This window comes from Miniopterus natalensis, chromosome 4 (genome assembly GCF_054644295.1).
Source record: "Miniopterus natalensis isolate mMinNat1 chromosome 4, mMinNat1.hap1, whole genome shotgun sequence".
NCBI lineage: Eukaryota > Metazoa > Chordata > Mammalia > Chiroptera > Miniopteridae > Miniopterus > Miniopterus natalensis.
The window spans coordinates 24,059,872-24,076,565 of NC_142084.1; the positions used below are offsets into that span (position 1 = coordinate 24,059,872).

The 16,694-nt window shown below is 39.3% G+C and overlaps 1 pseudogene; it reads left to right on the top strand.

The window, feature by feature from the left end:
* The first annotated feature begins 11,967 nt into the window (after window positions 1-11,967).
* Window positions 11,968-13,569, top strand: LOC107525043 (zinc finger and SCAN domain-containing protein 29-like; annotated as a pseudogene).
* Window positions 13,570-16,694: the final 3,125 nt, after the last annotated feature.

Genomic DNA, 16,694 nt, shown 5'->3' on the forward strand with positions numbered 1-16,694 from the left:
ATGTTTTTCTCTTTAAAGACACCTTGTTTCATTAACATTGAACTCACAGCCAATAGCACTTTAACTCATGCCCAAATGAAGCATATTCACCTAACACATGTATTTTCTCCATAAGGCACAGTACAGCACAGCCTTCTTGTGCTTAGGAACACTGGACAGCACTTCAGCACTAGGCTTGGGAGACATTTTTAATAGCAAAAGCACACACACACACACAAAGTGGCACTAGATTTTAGATCTCAAAAAGGACACTTGTTTCCAGTGTAGGAGGTGAAACAAGAAGGCAGAGCATCACCTTGTTCAACCACAGCTATGAACATCCATATCAGGCAACTAAAATTTTCTGCTACTTTGCACAAATCCACAAATGACCATGAGAACACAGCAAGTATTGACTTTGCAGTTACAAATAAATTTGAGCAAGTAGGTGAGCAGATAAAAAAGGTGTGGGACATTTACACCATGGAATACTACGCAGCTGTAAAAGAGAAAAAATACCCTTTGCAACAGCATGGATGGATCTTGAGAGTATTATGCTAAGTGAAATAAGCCAGTCAGGAAAAGACAAATACCATATGATCTTGCTAATATGTGGAATTTAATGAACAAAATAAACTGATGAACAAAATGGAACCAGAAGCATGAATATATGGAACAAACTGGCCGGCGCCCAAGCAGAGTGAGGTGGGGATGACTGGATAAAGACAGTGAAGGAAACAGCTAAAGAACATATATGCATTCTTCATGGTCATGGACAATAATTTGGTAAAAGCCAAGGAAGGGCTAGGCAGGGGCAGCTGGAGGTAGGCAAAGGGGTTGGGGATGGGGAAGCAGGACTCCTGCAATAATGTCAACATTAAAATTTTTTTTAAAAGCCTCCTTTACAAAATACAGAAAAACCCCCACAATAGGTCCCTCTGGGGAAATAAAACTGCCCTCGCTTTTTCAGCATTCCAATAAAAAGCTATAGGTCCCTGAGACTTTTCACACAGCTTGAGAATTATATCCGTGGCCATTTGTCTGGTAAATTGTTCTGACTCAAAATGATAATAAAACTCTTATTTTGACAAGAAGGCTGGATACAACCTAGACTAGGTTCTTATGTTAGTTCCCTACCGTGCCAGGAAGACTAGAACTGCTATCTTTCTCTGTGTTTTTATTTCAAGAAGGAATGAAGTCCAGGAACTAGGAGACCGTCTCTGGCTTCTGGTAAGATATTATTTGCTTACCAAGGCACTGGAGCAAGAGGGAGACCTTTTCACCAGATGAGTGGGCATCTATCTCCTACCACTTTACAAACACAGAAAAACCATTTTCCTCCTTCCTTGCCTATGGATGAATCTGGCCCCTTGCATAAGACAACTGACTTGGCTCTCATTTGTCACCTAGGGATAGGGATTAGGGCAAAGAGAGACTGATTCACTTATTATTTATTGTGAGGTATTTAATGAGAAATCTATCTTTGATCCAAATATCTCATGTATGCTTTCAGGATAAAATAAATAAATACAAATATTAAAAACTCAATAGTACCCAAATAATGTTTCAGATAAATGAAGAAGCGATGTCTCCTTTAAAAGTAAATTTAGATTTTGTTTTCTTTAACAAAATAAATAATTGTTGTAAACATCCAAAAACTCTCTTTTCCAATCACCAGGAGTTTTAAGAAGTTTTAATCATAGTGGTTAAAACCAAAGACAATGGCATTAGACTTGAGTTGAGTTCCTCATTGGACCTCAGTCTCCTTATCTATAATATAGGAACATTAATAGTACATATGTAATAAATTCAGATTCTCAGCTATGTGAGTGAATTTGGAAACAGATCCTCAAGCCTTCAAATATGACTTTAGCCCTGACTGAGAGCTTTATTTCAAACACAAGAGAGATCTGGAGCCAGAACCGCATAGCCAAATGGCTCTCAGATCCCTGACCCTCAGAAACTTAAGAGATAATAAACATTCATTGTTTTAAGCTGCTAAAATTTGGTGTAACTTGTTACACAAATAAATAATTAATACAGATACCATATTTAAAATCATTTTCATAATCTTTGGCATGTAGTCCAATAAATGCTGGCTAATAGTAGCAGTGACAGTGCCTAGAGGGAAGCAATGTGTTTCCATTGCAGGGTGCTCACGAATGCAAAGAAAGGAGCTGTTGGTATTTCAAAACAAAGTGACTCTAACAACTACATAATAGCCAAAGACAGTCTTCACAGCAGGATAATAACTCAGCCTCCATTAGTCAGGAATATTGCAGATGCAAGCCCTTGTTCCAAAGGCAGTGAGAGTACTCATACTCTCACCTGGCCCTCACCGAGGAAGCCCTCTTCTCAAGTACTTGATACTTCTGACCCACTCTTGAAATGCCAAAACAGGGAGAGAGAGTCCTTCTTGAGAGAGAGAAATAGGATTGCTCAGACCAAAGAGAAAAAACTGAGCCTCCTTCTCTGTGACAGTGATAAAACAATATGTGTTACATACAGACACACATATATGACATACACTAAATTTGTTCCAGTGTCATGATTTAGTAAATTCAAATTGTCTGTTACATGCTAATATGTTTATATTCCCATCTATACATAGAATAATAATTGGGAGTGTGTGTGAAGACGGAGGGCAGAGCCCAAACTGCAAATTGAAAATGGTAACACACATTTCAAGTCAAAAGGAATACCCATCGATCATTATCTGGCTAGAACCCAGTTAGTAAAAGTGAAGAGGACAGATGAGCAATGCTTGTATATATGTTACTTTATTTCACAGTAGACCCTATCCCTGTGATAGATCATTAGTGGCAAGAAAGTTCGCAATTTAATAATGAATGAAATATTTCAAAGCCATTTTTCCCGTTTTCTCATTTTAGAAATTGTTTAACCCACCAGTCATCTCCAATAGCCCAAAACAATTTTAAACAAATAATAGACTTGAATTGCCTAAAATATTACAGTGCTTGGCATTCATTCATTTTTAAAAGAATATTTGTGATATATCCTCAGGCTGGTAATTAAGACCTTCTGAAAACTGGTCCTAATCTGGCCTTTCTTTTTTAATATATGTTTTTGTTGATTTTATTTTTTAAATATGTTTTTCTTGATTTCAGAGAGAAGAAAGGAGAGGAAGAGAGAGGGAGGGAGGGAGAGAGAGAGACAGAGAGAGAAACATCAATGATGAGAGAGTCATTGATTGGCTGCCTCCTGCATGCCCCCTGCTGGGGATTGAGCCCAAAACCCAGGTATGTGCCCTGACCAGGAACTGAACCATGACTTTCTGGCTCAACCACACCGCCAGGGCCTAACCTGACTTTCTTACTAACATACCACCATATACATCCTATATTCTAGTTTATTGGAACTGCTTGCCCTTAATCACATTGCTTTACCAGAGTTCACTTCAGCTCTGCATGTTTAAAGTCAACCAATATTTCAAGAATGCCACATTACACCTCTGAACCCAGCAGACAACAGGACTGCTATGCAGAAAGTCTATTAGAATTGACACACACACAAAAACCTACTGGAACTAAGTGATTTGATAAAGGTTGCAGGATATGAGATCAATATAAAAAAGGCAACTGTATTTATTTTAACAAAGAAAAATCAGAAATTGAAATGAAAACATAATGTCATTTACAAAATATAAAACATTGTGGAATAAATCTGAAAAAAGATGTTCAAGACACTAAAACCTATAAAACATTGATATACCATATTCTGGTTCAGAAGACAATGCATTTAGTGAAAGTTATATAGTATGTCCTTTTAAACGTAATACAACTGACACTTCTGAAATATAGTTAGAATGTGAGATTTTTTTAAAAATCAATAATTCAAAGATCTTTTTATTTTGGTTATTACGACATTGGTTCATTGCTAACTTCTTGTATTTCTGTCCCAAAATTCAGTAGAAAAACTGAGTGCAGATGTGTGCCTATAACTTATATGACTTCCTACATATTGTGGTCAGAAAAAGTTCATCTATTTTAATTCATTATTTTCATAGAAGAAATTCACTTTGAGTCTTAGATAGGCCCCTGACGATCTATAATGAGCATGTTATCAGAGAGCACACAAATGGCAAACTGAAATGAAAAATTTTGGCTAAGAAGGGAGTGGCAGGAGGCAAGCATATAGAAATTGAGTTTATAAGCACAAGTGCTCATTAGTAGGAAATGATAAATAATTAGCTTAAAGTGATACAAAAACAAAAACAAAAAAAAACTTCATAGTTAAAATATGAAAAATCCATTAAACTACAAGAATATTTCTGCAAGATGAGACTGTCAAGAGAGAGGCTATGGAATCTGTAATCTTGGGCTATTCCAGGCTAAGGGGTGACACCTATCGGAGAAATAATTAAAAAGTAATGATATCAGTACTGCCCATCCATCATGTGAGATGAGGCTCCTGAGAAAACTTCATGCCTCAACTGATTCTATACTTATTCACAACTATCACCTTTCTTCCACTTTAGAAAATCTCAGGTCTCATGTCAGATCAAGTCGGCTCTTGATTGACAGAGGCTTGTGAGACTGCTTGTGTTTCCACAGATGTGAAGAAATGACTCAGCAGGAGGTACTAGTCCCTGAGGCTAGAAAGAGCTGAGAGAGGCGTCCTGCTTTTACAAAGTGAAATCTGTTGAGCAAGATATATTTTTTTTCCTTTTGTTTTTACCCCTCCTCTTCTCAACCACTACCAATGTAACTGTGACAGAGGAAGACTCTGAATACCATTTTATTGGTGTCCCTTTTAAATAAAATTCTCATCTGACTTTAATGACTAATCTTAAAGTAGAAAAATGGATTAGTAATTTTCAAATTCTCTTTACTCCAGCAATAAATGGTTCTCTATAGATGTGAAAATCCCATGGTAGTGAAAACAAATATCACCACCCTGTATTCAATATAAATAAGTGACTTAAGAGTGATCCAAAATTGCATGTAAATTTTTAAAAAGTTTATTTACTAATTATTTAAACTGCTTTAAAGTGAGTGCTTAAACAATATCTCAGATCCAGATGGTGGTGATGTAGGTCCAAGCCCAAATTTTCTAATATTCTAAGGGTCTGTGGTTTTAGATAGTACTCACACAGCATGTCAACACTGCCATAGACATAAAGAGGGATAATAAAAAGAGTTGGAATTCCAGAGGTTGAGACCAAGAAAAGGAGTTCACAAAATAAGAAAGACAAAACTGTTAAAAAGTGCTCTGGAAGAGAATGCCGAAAGCTTTAAAAACAGTGATAGCCTATCTAACTTATCAGTAGTTCAGCTATATTTAGCTGGTTCCCTCATATTTACTCATAATCTAGTAAAAATTCAGTGCACAATTTTTTAATTTTTTTTTCTGGTAAAGCTAGGCTGCCATACATAAAGTGAAGGAATTCTCTTTCTAGAGGGATGAGAACATCTTGTGAACCAAAATTCGTGAAGAGAACACATCTTACTTTTATATAATTAGTGGTAGTGATGAAAATTAACCCAAGGCTAACCTTCTTAGTAGGAAAGATCTTGTATGGGGTTTACCACAAGCGAAGTCAGCAAACGTAGTGCTGGAATACTCTGAAATTGATAATGAAATTAATAATGAAATGATTGGAAGAGAGTGCTACCTCAGATTCCTAAAGGGATTTGGGAAATGGTAACTGCACTGCTTCCTTCACAAAACGTGAGCAGAGATGACTTCCATTATTGCTCTATGGGAGATAGTTTGTTTTTTCCCCTTTAGATCATGGCAAAGATTCCTAAATATAGGTCTATGAAGTTGACATTTTAAGAGCCTTGTATACACAGTAATCACCACTAGCTTCTAGCACCCAAATGTGCACGTGTGGGGTAGGTCCATGTTTGCAATGGCATAGCTTCTGCTTTTAAAACCTTGCTCAGAGCTCTTAATTAGTTTCTATAGGGTGTAGCCTAACTTAATCTTGTACATGGATTTGTGTATGTGTCAGCATGTGGAGCAGGGACCTGTGATTCAATTTCCTAATATTAGACTACATGTTCATACACTTAGTAGTTCACACCAGCTCAGAAAATTTGTGCGTACTTCAGGAGCAATGAAGATGGTTGAAGAGAAAAGGCTTTATTGGAATTAAGTGGTAATTGAAACCTTCATTTTTACAGATTTTCTTCTCTCCTTGGCCATAATAGACAGCTAGATATTATTTGGAAAAGATGAGGCACTCTATGTACTTAATGGACACCAAAATTTTTGGTCTTAAGAGTTATTACTGTGATAACTGCCACATGTACTAAATTCCTTTGGGATCTGATATATTACTGAGTAGCAGCAGCTGGGTATCCTCTCTGAGCTACAGAAACCTACAGATGCTGCCTCAGTGGTAGCTCAGTCTACTGCAGGGGAACGCCAGTCCTTTCTTACAGACACACACAATAACACACATACAAACACATACATACACATACACACTAACACATACATACAAACACGTTTATACACACACACACATACATACAAATATATACTCACAAACAGACATACACACTCTGTGATTTAAACTGATCTTGAGTTAAAATGCATAGGAAAATAAACTCCAAACCTGATAGTTTCATGGACAATGCTGGAGCCAGAAGAATGCTTTTCCTTTTCCTAGGGTGCTGAATTAAATCAGGCAGTAGTCAGTAGATTCCCCACCTGAGAAGAATGATCTGAGGCTATACAACAAATTTGATGTAGAGATATTGAATCCGCCCTTCATGTTTTCTTAACTTATTCTGAACCGACGAGCAGCTCTAAAAACAACTCACAGAATTATGTTTTCTTTTATACTTTGGGGTGCTTGATATACAAAATAATTTAATGTATTTTTTAAGAGTGACAATTTTACTATGCAGTGATTTTTCTCATAAATTAGTATTTAAAAAATTTGCCACTCATTTGGAGAGAATTACTATTCATTGGATAAAATATTTTTTCCTAATAATTCTAAAGTGTAACTGCAAGTGGTATCAGAGTCATACCCAATGTCCATGTCAGCACTGTATAGTGAATTTATCAAGCCTGTTACCAAAAATAAGGGAGGAGCAAGAAATATGGTTAAAGAAGAAACAGCATTCTGAACTCTCTTGTCTCAAGTCATCTTTAGTCCTCTAAAGACACCTTTAATCTCCAAAGGACATTAGTAAGATTGTAAGCTGAAACTTCAAAGCAGTAAAGCCAGAAATAAATGGCTAAAGGTCTGGTTTGCATTCTCATCATTGCTTGTGCTCCTATTTATCATGCCTACATGGGGACCCAATAGTTCATCTTCCCTTGTCTGTCTCTATAAATATAAAGATGTTAATAGAGTCATTATTATTATTTTAATTAAATTTATTGGGGTGACCTTGGTTAAAAAATTACACAGGATTCAGGTATACAAATCTACAATACATCATCTGTATATTGTATTGTGTGTTTACCACCCCAAGTCCAGTCTCTTTCCATCACCATTTATCCCCCCTTTCCCTTCTTCCAACTCCCCCAATACCACCCCCCGGCAATCACCATAATGTTGTCTGTGTCCATGAGTCTTTCTTTTTTTCCTTTGTTTAATCTCTTCACCGTTTCAACACATCCCCCATACCCCTCCGACAGCTGTCAGTCTGTTCCATGTATCCATGCCTGTTTCTGTTTGACAGTCTATATTGTTCATTAGATTCCACATGTAAGTGAGATCATATAGTATTTATCTTTCTCTGACTAGCTTATTTCATGTAGCATAATTTCTCGTAGCAATATCTTTTCTGGTATATTGCCCTGGGCAAGGGAAACACAAATAAACAGATGGGACTACACCAAACCAAAAATTGTTTGCACAGTAAAGGAAACCATCAACAAAGTGAAAAGACAAACCATTGAATGGGAGAACATATTTGCCAATACATCTGACAAGGGCTTAATATCCAAAATTTATAAAGAACAAAACTCAACACCATAAAAACAGAATCCAAATGGGCAAAGGACCTGAATAAACACTTCTCCAAAGAAGACATACAGATGGCCAATAGACATGAAAAAATGCTCACTGTCACTAATCATCAAAGAAATGCAAGTTAAAATCACAGTGAGATTATCACATGACACCTGTCAGAATGGCTGCCATCAATAAATACACAAATAAAAAGTGCTGGAGAGGATGTGGAGAAAAGGGAACCCCAGTGCACTAGGGGTATACAGACTGGTGCAGCCACTGAAAAACAGTATGGATTTTACTGTGGAAATGTAAAATATTTCAACTGCTATGGAGAGGAAAATTGGCAAAATCTATACAAATCTAAATATACATTTATTTTTTGACCCTAGTTTTAGAAATTTACCTTTAAGTTATATCTCTAACAATATGAAAAAACATATGCAAGAGATTGTATTATTTGTAACTGCGAGATATTAGACAGAAACCACCTACATGTCCACATATAAAAATAGATTATGCTACATCTACAACATAGGGTACTATGAAGCTTTAAGAAAGGATGGAAGAGAAGTCTGTATCAACTAATATCGAGTGATTTCCAGGATATATTGTTGAGAAAAACAAAATGCAGACAGTATAAGTCAAATGCTATCTTTATGTAAAAAAGGCGCAAAAAGAAGAGCACAAATTCATTTGTAAAACAAAATGCAAAGAGGATAAGCCAGAAACATATGGAATTGTTTAACTTACTTCTCTCTTTAAAAGAAATATTTCTAACATAGTCTCTTTTAGGATGATATTGATTGTAATATTTTCTAAGTGCCTTTTTTTAGAGTAAAGAATCTCACTTCTATGCCTAATTTCTTAAACATTTCTATCACATATGGGGGTTGAATTTTATCAATTAGTTTTCTATATTTGTTGGAATTATTTTTCTGATATGTTCTCATTCCCATACACTATTGAATCTGGTTTTCTATTATTTTACTTTTGATTTTTGGATCGATTCTAATTAATAAAATTTGCTAAAATCCTTTCATATTTTTTTAAAATAATTTTTTCTTTTATAATTACAGTTGATGTCCAATATTGTATTAGCTTCAGGTGTACAACCCAGTGAGTAAACATTTATATAACTTACGAAGTGATCACACCAATAAATTTAGTACACACCAAACACCACACAGAATTATTACAATATTATTGACCATATTCTCTGTGCTGTACTTTACATGCCCATGACCATTTTGTAACTACCAATTTGTGCTTCTTAATCCCTTCACCTTCTTCACCCATTGCCGTGCTCCCTCCCCCCAATCTGACAACTGTCAAAATAGTCTCTTTATTTTTGAGTCTCTTTCTATTCTGCTTGTTTCTTATGTTTTTTAGACTCCACATACAAGTGAAATCATCTGGCATTTGCTTTCTCTGATTTATTTCACTTATCACAATACTCTCTAGGTCCATCCCTGTTGTTGCAGATAGCAAGATTTCATTTTTTTATGGCTGAGGCATATTCCATTGTATGTATGCACCACTTCTTTATCCATTCATCTATCGATAAACAATTAGGTAGCTTCCATATCTTTGCTATTGTAACAATGTTGCAATGAACGTATATATATATATATCTTTTTGATTTAGTGATTTGCGTTTCTTCAAATAAATACCCAGAAGTGGAATTGCTGGCTCCTTCTTTGTCTCTGTTACAGCTGTTGGTTTAAAGTCTATTTTGTCTGACATAAATATTGTTACGCTAGTTTTTATTTATTTATTTCCATTTTCATGAAATATCTTTTTCCATACCTTTACTTTCGGTCTCTGTGTGTCTTTCAATCTGAAGTGAGTCCCTTGTAGACAGCATATGTAAGGGTCTTTTGTTATTCATTTAGCCACCATATGTCTTAAAAAAAAAAAATTCTCTTTATTGTTGAAAGAATTACAGATATCCCCTTTTTTCCCCCGACTGACACCTTCTACCCTCACACCACTCCTCCTCACCCCAGGCCTTCACCACACTATTGTCTGTGCCCACGGGTTATGCTTTATGCATATAAATTCTTTGGTTAATCTCTCCCTCCCCACCCAGCCACCCCCGCTCTGAGATTAGTCAATCTGTGGACCTGGAGAATATTATGCTAAGTGAAATAAACCAGACAGAGAAAGACAAATGTCACATGACCTCACTTACATGTGTAATCTAAAGAACAAAATAAACTGATGAACAAAATAGATCCAGTGACACAGAAGCATGGAACACCGTATGTCTTTTGATTGAAACATTTAATCCACTTGCACTTAATTGTTGATTTTAAAAAGTACCAGGTGTAATGCCATAAGATAATATGTAGGCAATAGTGGGTAACTCCGAGAAAGTATTTCTCAAAAGAGATAATAGACTTGTTTTTAACATTAAAAGAAATTTGGTGTATTTGTGAAATTAGAGATGTTGGGTTTTAAATTTTGGCTAATCAGGATTCTAGGTGATCAACATATGGACCACCCTCCAACGAAACTAATTTGTCTTTTAAACTGACTGACTTGACTGGGCGCTCGCTAGCTCCCGCGCTCTGATCCGGACACTACCTGAAGGCCACTGCGCCTGTTCCAGGTGAAAGTGGACCCTGTGCACCCGCTCAAAGCCAGGAGCAGTTCGTGGCTCATTCCCATGGCAGAACTCAAGTCCCCATACACGTCGCTCCTTCCTCCAGCATCCTTCCAGGCGACCACGGATCCAATGCTCCCTTCTCTACACGCGCACAGACCCTGGAGACCCACGGTTCCTCCTGAATCTACCTCCCGAGACCGTTGCTGTGCGAGGAGCGGACCGGAAGTGGAGAAAAGGTTTGTGGCCGCGCCCCGGAAGTCCACTGCGCAGGCTGGGCCCACCCACTCTCTCCAGCCCAGGCTCCGCGGGAGTAGGCCTGGTAGTTGGCTCTGCGCATGCGCCCTGGGTGGCTGAGTCAGCTGCTTAGACTTCGGGTTTGGGAGCCCAACTAGAAGGCTGGAGAGCCCAGCCTGGGGCCCACCCTGGGTGGGTGAGGCTGGGCAGCGAGGCGAGTTGAGGGACATCATGAGACAGAGACGCTCCCAGGGGTGAGCTGGAGGGTGCTCTCAGGCACCTTAGCCTGGAAGGAAGTTTTTGGAGGGGACTGCACCACAACTCTGATAGTGACCTGGCCAGCGGGAGCAAAGACAAAGAGGCCAGAACCCCGCACCCGCCACTCCCTCAGCCGAGCTCTGTGCCCGCGAGCCCTGCAACACTTGGATCTCCTGGCCAACACCCGAACTCGTCCTCAGGAGATCTATTACTACTGCCCCCTCCGACTCCCTTTCTCCAAGCCCACCTGGCATTAGCTTCAGGAGTTAAAACCAACTTCTCCCAATCTCGAGGTTTCCCGTCAGTAGTTTCCAAATATTTGCTGAGCAGTTACTTCTGCTGTGAGGAAAAACAAAGACCCAGTATGCAGTACTTGATTTTTGTCTGGGGTGGGAATTGGTAGTTATGGAGCCCAAGGGGGCAGGGTGGACGTAGAGAGCCTGGGGGAGATCAGCTGCGACCCACTGGACAGAGGCTTTTTGTCGCCTTGAGCAGGATGGTGACTTGCCTTTAGATCCTGAGCTCCAGATCTCCCATATGGTTTGAACTCAGTATGCACTGGTTAGAGGAGCTAAATTGGATCAGAATTGGGGGGAGGGAGAAGAAGAGCAGACTATTTTCTTTCCTCTGCTGTTTCCCCAGGCTGCCCTAGGAAGTCGCTGGGAAATGCAGCTTTTGAAAGCTTTCTCTCCATGCTCAATTTGGGCTTGCTATGCTGAAGCTGGTGCTACCACAGATGGTTACATGGAGTGTATACAGAAAGGCCAGTTATGGCACTTTGGACATATGAGTATATTCCTTCTGATCTTGCCATCTCTCTCTACCCTAGGAGAAAACTCTTCTTACAGACTCATCTGCAGGTGATTCTCCAAGGACATGGGAAGATAGGTGTAAGCCCTGGAACCCAGACCCGTAAGTGGAGGGAAGCTGCTTTGTGCTGTGAATGATGGCCAAGCCCACTCTGAGAGAGGATGGCACTAACTCAGACCTTCCGACAGCGCTTCAGGAAGTTTCATTACCAGGAAGTAGCTGGGCCCTGGGAGGCTTTCAGCTAACTCTGGGAACTTTGCTGTTGGTGGCTAAGGCTGGATGTTCACACCAAGGATTAGATTATAGAGTTGTTGGTGCTAGAGCAGTTCCTGACCATCTTACCTGGGGAGATCTAGAAATGGGTAAAGGAGCAATGTCCAGAAAGTGGATAGGAGGCTGTGGCTCTTGTGGAAGATTTAGAAAGAGAGCCTGGAAGACCTGGATGTTCGGTCACAGTCTCTGTGAAGGGGCAGGAAATGTACTTGGAGAAGATGACACCCCTGAAATCATCACAAGAGTTATTAAGTGTTCGGCTGGAGTCAGTGGAACCCCAATCCAGGAGTGTACCCAAGAAAAAGAGGGCAAGAAGCCCAGACCTGGGACCATAGGAGTAGGTGAACCCAAAGAAGAAGCTCAGACTTTTTCAAAGGAGTGGACTACCATTTCCTAAATCCAGTGTAGTCTCCAGGTTGGAGCAAGGAGATACTTAGATTCTTGATCTGGGCTCCAAGGAAAAGGAACTCCCAAGAGGCACTCTCACAGGAGACAGACAAATGCATGATGACCTGTTATCATCCAGGAGAGAGAAAAGAAACTGGTTGGAACAGTATCTCTGGGACTTTGAGGATGAGAAGGTGGCAAGTGTGCATTGGGCCTATGAAGAGACTAGAACTCTCCTCACAATTCTCAGTCAGGCTGAATTTTATGAGGCTCTCCAAAACTGTCATTGAAACAGCCAAGTATATGGGGCTGTGGCTGAGTATATGGGGCTACGGGGGTATGGCTTCCTCTGGACCCTGGAACAATGTCAGACCAAGTTCAAAGCCTCCAGAAGAGCATTGGAAAGTCAAGAGTGGCCACCCACCTGAGACCTGCCCCTTCTTTGAAGAGATGGAAGCCTTGATGAGTGCTCAGGACATTGCCCTGCCCAGTAATAGCCTAGAAGAGGCAGTCTCTCACTCTGGCCTGGCAAGCAGCAATGCTAAAACTGAGGAGCCAGGGCCAGGGATTTGGCAGCATGAGGAGGGAGCAGAAGAGGCCATGGCTAAAGAGTCTGATAAGTGATGAAATGGGCCAGAAGGCTACCCCTCAGGACCCCAAAAACTCTACTGCTCCTGTCCTTTTCTGAAGCCCAAGTGCTGTACACTAGGGCTATCAAGAGACAAAGACTTACCTTGCAATTCTTAGTGAAACTCAGTTTTATGAAGCCCTCTGGAACTGTCACCACAACAGCCAGTTGTATGGAGCAGTGGCTGAGCGGTTATGGGAATATGGCTTCCTTAGGATACCAGAGCAATGTTGGACCAAGTTTAAAAGCCTGAAAACCAGCTATCGGAAAGTCAAAAATGACCAAGCACCAGAGATCCGCCCCTTCTTTGAAGAGATGGATGCTTTGGTGAGTGCCTGGGTTTCCCCATCCAGTGATGGCCAGGAAGAACCCATAGCCTCTGGCCCCAGTCAGGAGACCAGTGAGCCTGAAGCTGGGAAGCAAGCTGAGGACTGTAAGAAAATACTATGAGCAACTATGTGCCAACAAATTGGACAACCTAGGTGAAATGGATAAATTCCTAGAAACATATAATCTTCCAAAGCTGAGTCAGGAAGAATTAGAAAACCTGAATGGGCCAATAACAACTAATGAAATTGAAGCAGTAATTTAAAAACTCCCAGCAAACCACAGATGGATTTACAGGCGAGTTTTACCGAACATTCATGGAAGAATTAACACCTATTCTCCTCAAACTATTCCAAAAAATTCAAGAGGAGGGAAAACTCCCAAGCTCTTTTATGAGGACAGCATCATCCTAATCCTAAAACCAGATAAAGACACTACAAAGAGAAAATTATAGGCCAATATCCCTGATGAATGTAGACGCTAAAATCCTCAACAAAATACTAGCAAACCAGATCCAGCAATACATTAAAAAGATCATACACCATGACCAAGTGGGATTTATTCCAGGGATGCAAAGCTGGTATAATATTTGAAAATTAATAAATGTGACACATCACATAAACAAAATGAAAGACAAAAATCATATGATCATATCAATAGGTGTAGAAAAAGCATTCGACAAAGTCCAGCACCCATTTTTGATAAAAACTCTTAGCAAAGAGGGAACAGAAGGAACATACCTCAACATAATAAAGACTATATACAACAAACCTACAGCCGATGTCACACTCAATGGTCAAAAACTAAAACAATTTCCTTTAAAAACAGGAACAAGACAGGGTTGTCTGCTTTCATCACTCTTATTCAACATAGTACTGGAAGTCCTTACCACAGCCATCAGAAAGGAAGAAAACATAAAAGGCATCCAAATTGGAAAGGAGGAAGTAAAACTGTCATCATTTGCAGGTGACATGATATTGTACGTAGAAAATCCCAAAGACTCCACCAGAGTACTACTAGATTTGATAAATGAATTTGGCAAGGTAGCTGGATACAAAACTAACATCTGAAAATCAACGGCATTTTTATACAGCAACAATGAACTCTCAAAAAGAGAAACTAAAAAAAAAATACCATTTACCACTGCAACTAAAAAAAATAAGATACCTAGGAATAAAATTAACCAAGGATGTAAAAGACCTGTACTCTGAAAACTACAGGACAATGAAAAAGAAATAGAGGATGCAATTCCTATTAAAATACCAACAGCATATTTCACAGGTCTACCACAAATATTCCAAAAATTTATATGGAAACAAAAATGACCCTAAATAGTCACAGCAATCTTGAGAAGGAACAGAGTTGGAGGGATCACTTTACAGGATATCAAAATGTATTACAAAGCCATCGAAATAAAAATATCCTGGTATTGGTACAACAATAGACATGTAGATAAATGGAACTGAACAGAGACCCCAGAAATAGACCCACACCATTATGGTCAGTTATTTAACAAAAGAGGCAAGAGCATACAATGGAGTAAAGACCGTCTCTTCAATAAGTGGTGCTGGGAAAATTGGACAGATACATGCAAAGAAGTGAAACTAGACCACCAACTTCATACACAAGAATAAATTCAAAATGGATAAAAGACTTAAATGTAAGTTGCGAAACCATAAAAGTCCTTGAAGAAAACATAAGCAGTACAGTCACAGACATCTCATGTAGTGGAATTTTCATCGATACATCTCCTAGGGCAAGAGAAACTAAAGAAAAAATAAACAAATGGGACTACTCAAACTAAAAAGCTTCTGCACAGCAAAAGAAATTGGCCTCAAAATACAACGGGACCCCATGGTATGGGAGAACATATTTGCCAATGATGCATCAGATAAGGGGCTAATTTCCAAAGTGTACAAAGAACTCATACAACTCAACAAGAGGAAGACTAACAATCCAATTAAAAAATGGTCAAAGGACCTGAATAGACACTTCTCCCAAGAGGACATACAGATGGCCAAGAGACACATGAGAAAATGCTCAACGTGAATAATCATCAGAGAGATGCAAATTAAAACCACAATGAGGTATCACTTCACACCTGTCAGAATGGCCACCATCAGCAAATCAACAAATGACAAGTGCTGGCGAGGATGTGGAGAAAGGGGACCCTAGCACACTGCTGGTGGGAATGCAGACTGGTGCAGCCACTATGGAAAACAGTATGGTGTTTCCTCAAAAAATTAAAAATGGAACTGCCTTTTCACCCAGTGATCCCTCTTCTAAGAATATATCCTAAGAATCCTGAAACACTAATCAGAAAGAATATATGCACCCCTATGTTCATAGCAGCACAATTTACAATAGCCTAGATCTGGAAACAGCCCAAATGCCTATCAGTAGATGAGTGGATAAAAAAGCTGTGGGACATATACACCATGGCATACTATGCAGCTAAAGAAGAAGGATCTTGTACCCTTTGGGACAGTATGGATGGACCTGGAGAGTATTACCCTACGCGAAATAAGCCAGGCAGAGGAAGACAACTATCACATGGTCTCACTTATATGTGGAATCTCAAGAACATGATAAACTGATGAACAAAACAGATTCAGTGACACAGAAGCATAGAACAGACTGATGAATCTCAGAGGGAAGGTGGGGGTGGGTAGATGGGTGGGGAGAGATTAACCAAAGAATTTATATGCATATATGCATAAGCCATGGACAGGGACAGTAGTGTGAAGACCTAGGTCAGGGAGTCGGTACAGGGTGAATGGGAAAAAATGGGCCACCTATTATATTTTCAACAATAAAGATTAAAAAAAAGTAAACAGATGAAGTAACCCAGAATCAGGAAAAAGTGACAGTCTTTTAAAGAATGGAAATTCTAATGTTGTGACTGTCATTTTGTCCTTACACCTCTTTTGGGGACCTGATAGTGTTTTTTCTTTTCTTCTCCACTTCTATCCCAAGGAAAGTGTTGCTTCTCAGTCCTTTAAACACCATGGTAAATATAAAATTGCTCATGCATTAATTTATTCTTTTGTAATTTTGTTTACTGAGGGCTTTCTGCCAGGCACTGGTAAAAATCCTGAGGAGTCAGAGATGAGTGAGGCGGAGTTACTGCCTTCGAGGAATTCACAACCTCATAGGATCAGACAGACAAGGAAGCAGATAAAGTATAAAGCAACATAGTTAAGTGCTGTTATAGAGATATGAGCCAAATGCTGTGGGAGTCCAGTTCT